Here is a 7,072-nt window from a genome sequence, read left to right on the forward strand (position 1 = left end):
TGTGAGCGCAGGCCTTATAGAAAACATTCATCCAGGGCCTTTTTTAAATAAAATCATGCCCAAAAAGTGTTTATGTGATGGGGTTAATCTGTGAGCACAGGGCTTATATAGAAAACATTCATCCAGGGCCTTTATTAAATAAAATCATGCCCAAATAAGTGTTATTGTGATGGGGTTAGTCTGTGAGCGCAGGCCTTATAGAAAACATTCATCCAGGGCGAGAATGAAATAAAACGATGCCCATTAAAGTGTTACTGCGTTAGTTAATGTGTGAGCCCAGGCCCTTGGAAAATTGAAATCCAGACACGGGGTTCTCAGAAATGTGTGAAACCGAGAAGTCGCCTTAACCCGCCTTGATCGGCTGTAACGAGCGCCTGGATGTCTGGACGAGGTTTTGAACGCTTTAAAAAAATCTCCAGGGTGGAGGGGGTCGAGTGGAAAGCGCCCGAGAAGTCGTGACTTAACCCGCCGAGATCGGCTGAATTATGCGCCTGGATGTCTGGACTTAGGTTTTGAACGCTTAAAAATACCTCCAGGGTGGAGGGGGTCGAGTGGGAAAGCGCCCGAGAAGTCGCGACTTAAACCCGCCGAGATCGCCTGAAATATGCGCCTGGATGTTTGGACTTAGGTTTTGAAAGCAAAAAAATCCTCCAGGGTGGCGGGGTCGAGTGGGAAAGCGCCCGGGAAGTCGTGACTTAACCCGCCGAGATCGTCTGAAATATATGCGCCTGGATGTTTGGACTTAGGTTTTGAAAGCAAAAAAATCTCCAGGGTGGCGGGGTCGAGTGGGAAAGCGCCCGAAGTCGACTTAACCCGCCGAGATCGCCTGAAATATGCGCCTGGATGTTTGGACTTAGGTTTTGAAAGCAAAAAATTTCTCCAGGACGGCGGGGTCGAGTGGGAAAGCGCCCGAGAAGTCGCGACTTAACCCGCCGAGATCGCCTGAAATATGCGCCTGGATGTTTGGACTTAGGTTTTGAAAGCAAAAAAATCCTCCAGGGTGGCGGGGTCGAGGGAAAGCGCCCGGGAAGTCGACTTAACCCGCCGAGATCGCCTGAAATATGCGCCTGGATGTTTGGACTTAGGTTTTGAAAGCAAAAAAATCCTCCAGGGTGGCGGGGTCGAGGGAAAGCGCCCGAAGTCGACTTAACCCGCCGAGATCGCCTGAAATATGCGCCTGGATGTTTGGACTTAGGTTTTGAAAGCAAAAATTTCTCCAGGACGGCGGGGTCGAGTGGGAAAGCGCCCGAGAAGTCGCGACTTAACCCGCCGAGATCGCCTGAAATATGCGCCTGGATGTTTGGACTTAGGTTTTGAAAGCAAAAAATCCTCCAGGGTGGCGGGGTCGAGTGGGAAAGCGCCCGAAGTCGACTTAACCCGCCGAGATCGCCTGAAATATGCGCCTGGATGTTTGGACTTAGGTTTTGAAAGCAAAAAATTTCTCCAGGACGGCGGGGTCGAGTGGGAAAGCGCCCGAGAAGTCGACTTAACCCGCCGAGATCGCCTGAAATATGCGCCTGGATGTTTGGACTTAGGTTTTGAAAGCAAAAAAATCCTCCAGGGTGGCGGGGTCGAGTGGGAAAGCGCCCGGGAAGTCGACTTAACCCGCCGAGATCGCCTGAAATATGCGCCTGGATGTTTGGACTTAGGTTTTGAAAGCAAAAAATTTCTCCAGGACGGCGGGGTCGAGTGGGAAAGCGCCCGAAGAAGTCGACTTAACCCGCCGAGATCGCCTGAAATATGCGCCTGGATGTTTGGACTTAGGTTTTGAAAGCAAAAAATCCTCCAGGGTGGCGGGGTCGAGTGGGAAAGCGCCCGGGAAGTCGACTTAACCCGCCGAGATCGCTCTGAAATATGCGCCTGGATGTTTGGACTTAGGTTTTGAAAGCAAAAAAATCCTCCAGGGTGGCGGGGTCGAGTGGGAAAGCGCCCGAGAAGTCGCGATTTAACCCGCCGAGATCGCTGGATGAAGCGCCTGGATGTCTGGACTTAGGTTTTGAAAGCAAAAAATTTCTCCAGGACGGCGGGGTCGAGTGGGAAAGCGCCCGAAGGCGACTTAACCCGGACTCGATCGGTCGGATGAAGCGCCTGGATGTTTGGACTTAGGTTTTGAACGAAAAAATTTCTCCAGGACGGCGGGGTCGAGGAAAGCGCCCGAAGGCGACTTAACCCGGACTCGATCGGTCGGATGAAGCGCCTGGATGTTTGGACTTAGGTTTTGAACGCAAAAATTTCTCCAGGACGGCGGGGTCGAGTGGGAAAGCGCCCGAAGGCGACTTAACCCGGACTCGATCGGTCGGATGAAGCGCCTGGATGTTTGGACTTAGGTTTTGAACGAAAAAATTCTCCAGGACGGCGGGGTCGAGTGGGAAAGCGCCCGAAGGCGACTTAACCCGGACTCGATCGGTCGGATGAAGCGCCTGGATGTTTGGACTTAGGTTTTGAACGCAAAAATTTCTCCAGGACGGCGGGGTCGAGTGGGGGAAAGCGCCCGAAGGCGACTTAACCCGGACTCGATCGGGTCGGATGAAGCGCCTGGATGTTTGGACTTAGGTTTTGAACGCAAAAATTTCTCCAGGACGGCGGGGTCGAGTGGGAAAGCGCCCGAAGGCGACTTAACCCGGACTCGATCGGTCGGATGAAGCGCCTGGATGTTTGGACTTAGGTTTTGAACGAAAAAAATTCTCCAGGACGGCGGGGTCGATTGGGAAAGCGTCCCCGAAGGCGACTTAACCCGGACTCGATCGGGTCGGATGAAGCGCCTGGATGATTTTCGCTTTCAAAATTGCACTAAGTCCAACTCGGGAAAGGTCCGACTTCCATACCTCCGAGGCCCGAGTCAGGCCGACCGAGAGGCCTCCTCCCGGCATGATTCAAATTTTCCCGCGACCCTGGAGGTGGCCGCTTACACAGGAGCAACTTTTACATGGGTACACGATTTCGTGAACGCGTGTTTTTGTGGACTTAGTCTCTGAGCTAAAAAAAGTCGAAAAAACGACTAAGTCCATATCGACTTAGGTTTTGAACGCAATCTTTCTGAAGCTCCGGGCGAGGGAGCTATCGAACGCTTCACCTGAAACACGGACACAGACGCCGAGAGAGAGGACGCTCGACGCGCAGAGCGCCCCTCGCCCAAACGTGATCGATTGAGCGAAAGCGCGCTTCTAGCCTAGGACTCCCACCCGCCAGCCCCGCTGGCCGCTATGGGTCGGGAGTGCTGGCAGGGGCACGGCGCGCAATGGGTTTACGCTTGGGCTTTGACAGCACGCGCGCCGGCAATTTGGACGCTCGTTACGAGCAGGCCCCTCAGCCCGAGGGAAGGCGCCAACCTTCGGAGGAGGCTCAGACGGCCGGTCAGAGCGCAGAGGTCCGCCACCGGGCGGGGCGGAGGGGCAGAACGCGACGCGTCCCGGCGACGCCGCGCGGGTACCCCCCCCCCCGTGAAACACACTTTTCCGAGCGCGGCCGCGATCCCAGCGCCACCCACCCCGAAAACGGCGACTTCGCCGGGGAAGGTTCGAGCCGCGCCGCCCCTATGAGCGCCGGTCTTAGCCGAGGGTCCAAGCGGGTCTGCCCAGGCCCTCCTCAGGCGGACTGAGACCCGTGTAGGCAAAAACGCGCTTCAAGGCCGGTTGGTCCCTACGACCCACAGGGGTTACCTGGTTGATCCTGCCAGTAACATATGCTTGTCTCAAAGATTAAGCCATGCAGGTCTGGCGCACACGGCCGGTACAGTGAAACTGCGAATGGCTCATTAAATCAGTTATGGTCCCTTTGATCGCTTCCACCCCGTACTTGGATAACTGTGGCAATTCCAGAGCTAATACATGCAAACGAAGCGCCGACCGGGCCGACCGCCTCCTCGCGGGGGCGGAGGCTAGGACGCGCGGCATTTATCAGATCCAAAACCCATCCGGCCCCCGGGGATCCGCCCTCCCGGACCCGTACCTTTGGTGACTCTAGATAACTCGGCCGATCGCCGCTTCTCCGCGCGGGCGCGCGATTTATCATTCGAGTGTCTGCCCTATCAACTTTCGATGGTACATCAGGCGCCTACCATGGTGACCACGGGTGACGGGAATCAGGGTTCGATTCCGGAGAGGAGCCTGAGAAACGGCTACCACATCCAAGGAAGGCAGCAGGCGCGCAAATTACCCATTTCCGACTCGGAGAGGTAGTGACGGTGGTCAACAATACAGGTCTCTTTCGAGGCCCTGTAATTGGAATGAGCGATCTTAAACACATGGGCGAGGACCCATTGAGGGCAAGTCTGGTGCCAGCAGCCGCGTAATTCCAGCTCCAATAGCGTATATTAAAGTTGCTGCAGTTAAAAAGCTCGAGTTGATCTCGGATCTGGCTGGCGGTCCGCCGAGAGGCGAGCCACCGCCCGCCCCAGGTCCCCGCCTCGAGGCGCCCGGATGCCCTTGGCTGGGTGTCCGGTCCGAGGCCCAAAGCGCTTACTTTGAAAAATTAGAGTGTTCAAAGCAGGTCGAGCGCCGCCGCTGAATACCGCAGCTAGGAATAATGGAATAGGACTCGTTCTATTTTGTGGGTTTCTGGAACCCGGAGCCATGATTAAGAGGACGGCCGGGGCATTCAGATTGGCGCCGCTAGAGGTGAAATTTTGACCGGCGCAAGACGGACGTAAAGCGAAAGCATTTGCCAAGAATGTTTTCATTAATCAAGAACGAAAGTCGGAGGTTCAAGACGATCAGATACCGTCGAGTTCCGATCAGAACGATGCCGACCGCGATCCGCGGCGTTATTCCCATGACCCCTGGCAGCGCAAGGGGAAACCACGAGTCTTTGGGTTCCGGGGAGTATGGTTGCAAAGCTGAAACTTAAAGGAATTGACGGAAGGGCACCACCAGGAGTGGAGCCTGCGGCTTAATTTGACTCAACACGGAAACCTCACCCGCCCGGACACGGAAAGGATTGACAGATTGATAGCTCTTTTCGATTCTGTGGGTGGTGGTGCATGGCCGTTTTAGTTGGTGGAGCGATTTGTCTGGTTCATTCCGATAACGAACGAGACTGCTTGCTAAATAGTGGCGCGCCACTTGGGTCGGCGCCAAAACTTCTTAGAGGGACAAGTGGCGCTCAGCCACGCGAGATGGAGCAATAACAGGTCTGTGATGCCCTTAGATGTCCGGGCTGCACGCGCGCCATTAATGGGCGGATCAGCGCAGGTCTACCCTGCGCCGAGAGGCGCTGGTAACCCGCTGAACCCCGCCGTGATCGGGACTGGGGATTGAAACTATTTCCCATCAACGAGGAATTCCCAGTAAGCGCCGGTCATAAGCTCGCGCTGATTAAGTCCCCTGCCCTTTGTACACACCGCCCGCCGCTACTACCGATTGGATGGTTTAGTGAGGTCTCGGACCGCCGCCGCGGCCCTCGCGGCTCTGGGCGGAGCGCCGGAAGACGATCAAACTTGACTATCTAGAGGAAGTAAAAGTCGAATAAGGTTTCCGTGAGGTGAACCCGCGGAAGGATCATTATCGCCCGCCCGATCCAAAGCGAAACCGCTCCGGCGGGAGGCTCAGCCCACCTCCCCGCCTCAAGCCCGGTGCGCGGCAGAGGCCGGGCGGCCCGGGCGCGCGCCTCTCCGGAGCACCGAAGCTTAAAGCGCAGAGCGCGATAAGAAAAAAAAAAAGGGAACTTGACTGTCGCCAGACTGGCGGCCCCCGCTTCCAGCGGGCGGGGCTGAGCCGGGGCCCTGGCGGGTACCCGCACGGCCTCCGGGACCGTGGGTTCAAAGTCTCCTCCCGCGAAGGAGGGGCGCCCGTCCGGGGTAAAAAAACCTCTATCCTATTTTACTCTATGATCCAGCGGCCGTGGCCCGAGAGGTCTGCCGCTCAAAAACCCAAGACGGCAAAAGAACCGCACAAAAACCTAAGACGAAGCGGAGAGAGAGAGATCCGCGAGAAGGGAACGCCGTTCCCCTGGGAGGCTTGACGCACCTCCCGCGGAGGCTTGAGCAACCTACCGCGAGCGCCCATGACTGTCGCTGCACTCGGCGGGCCCCCCTGCTTTCCAGCGGCGGGGGGCCGAGCCGGGGCCCTGGCGGGTACCCGCACAACGGCCTCCGGGACCGTGGTTCAAAGTCTCTCCCGCAAGGAGGGGCCTGTCCGGGTAAAAAAACCTCTATCCTATTTTACTCTATGATCCAGCGGCCGTGGCCCGAGAGGTCTGCCGCTCAAAAACCCAAAACGGCAAAAGAACCGCACAAAAACCTAAGGAGAGAGAGAGAGAGAGAGATCCGAGAGAACTTGACTGTCGCAGACTCGGGCGGGCCCCTGCTTTCCAGCGCGGGGCCGAGCCGGGCCCTGGCGGGTACCCGCACGCCTCCGGGACCGTGGTTCAAAGTCTCCTCCCGCCAAGGAGGAGCGCCCGTCCGGGTAAAAAAACCTCTATCCTATTTTACTTATGATCCAGCGGCCGTGGCCTCCGAGAGGTCTGCCGCGCAAAAACCCAAAACGGCAAAAAGAACCGCACAAAACCTAAGGCGGAGAGAGAGAGAGAGAGATCCGAGAGAACTTGACTGTCGCTGCACTCGGGCGGGCCCCCTGCTTTCCAGCGGCGGGGGCCGAGCCGGGCCCTGGTGGGTACCGCACGGCCTCCGGGACCGTGGTTCAAAGTCTCTCCCGCGAAGGAGGGGCGCCTGGTCCGGGGTAAAAACCTCCATCCTATTTTACTCTATGTTCCAGCGGCCGTGGGCCCGAGAGGTCTGCCGCCAAACATCCAAGACGGCAAAAGAACCGCACAAAAACCTAAGACGGCGGAGAGAGGGATCTCGCGAGAAGGGAACGCTGCCTCTGGGAGGCTTGACGCACCCCGCGGAGGCTTGAGCAACCTATCACGAGCGCCCCACCCCTTGGCACGGGTGGGGCCGAGGCCGCGAGCCTCTGAAAGACTTTGCTTTGCCAACCCCGCGCGGTACCCAGCAGGCCTTCGACCGTGGGTTCAAGTCCCTCTCGGGGGGCGCCCCGTCCGGGAACGCACTTTGTATTTTTGAACCCACACAAGCCTGTGCAGTTCGCCTCGCCTCCGGCGCTAAACTCAAACGCAG

This window comes from Puntigrus tetrazona, unplaced genomic scaffold, assembly GCF_018831695.1.
Source record: "Puntigrus tetrazona isolate hp1 unplaced genomic scaffold, ASM1883169v1 S000000003, whole genome shotgun sequence".
NCBI classification, from domain to species: domain Eukaryota; kingdom Metazoa; phylum Chordata; class Actinopteri; order Cypriniformes; family Cyprinidae; genus Puntigrus; species Puntigrus tetrazona.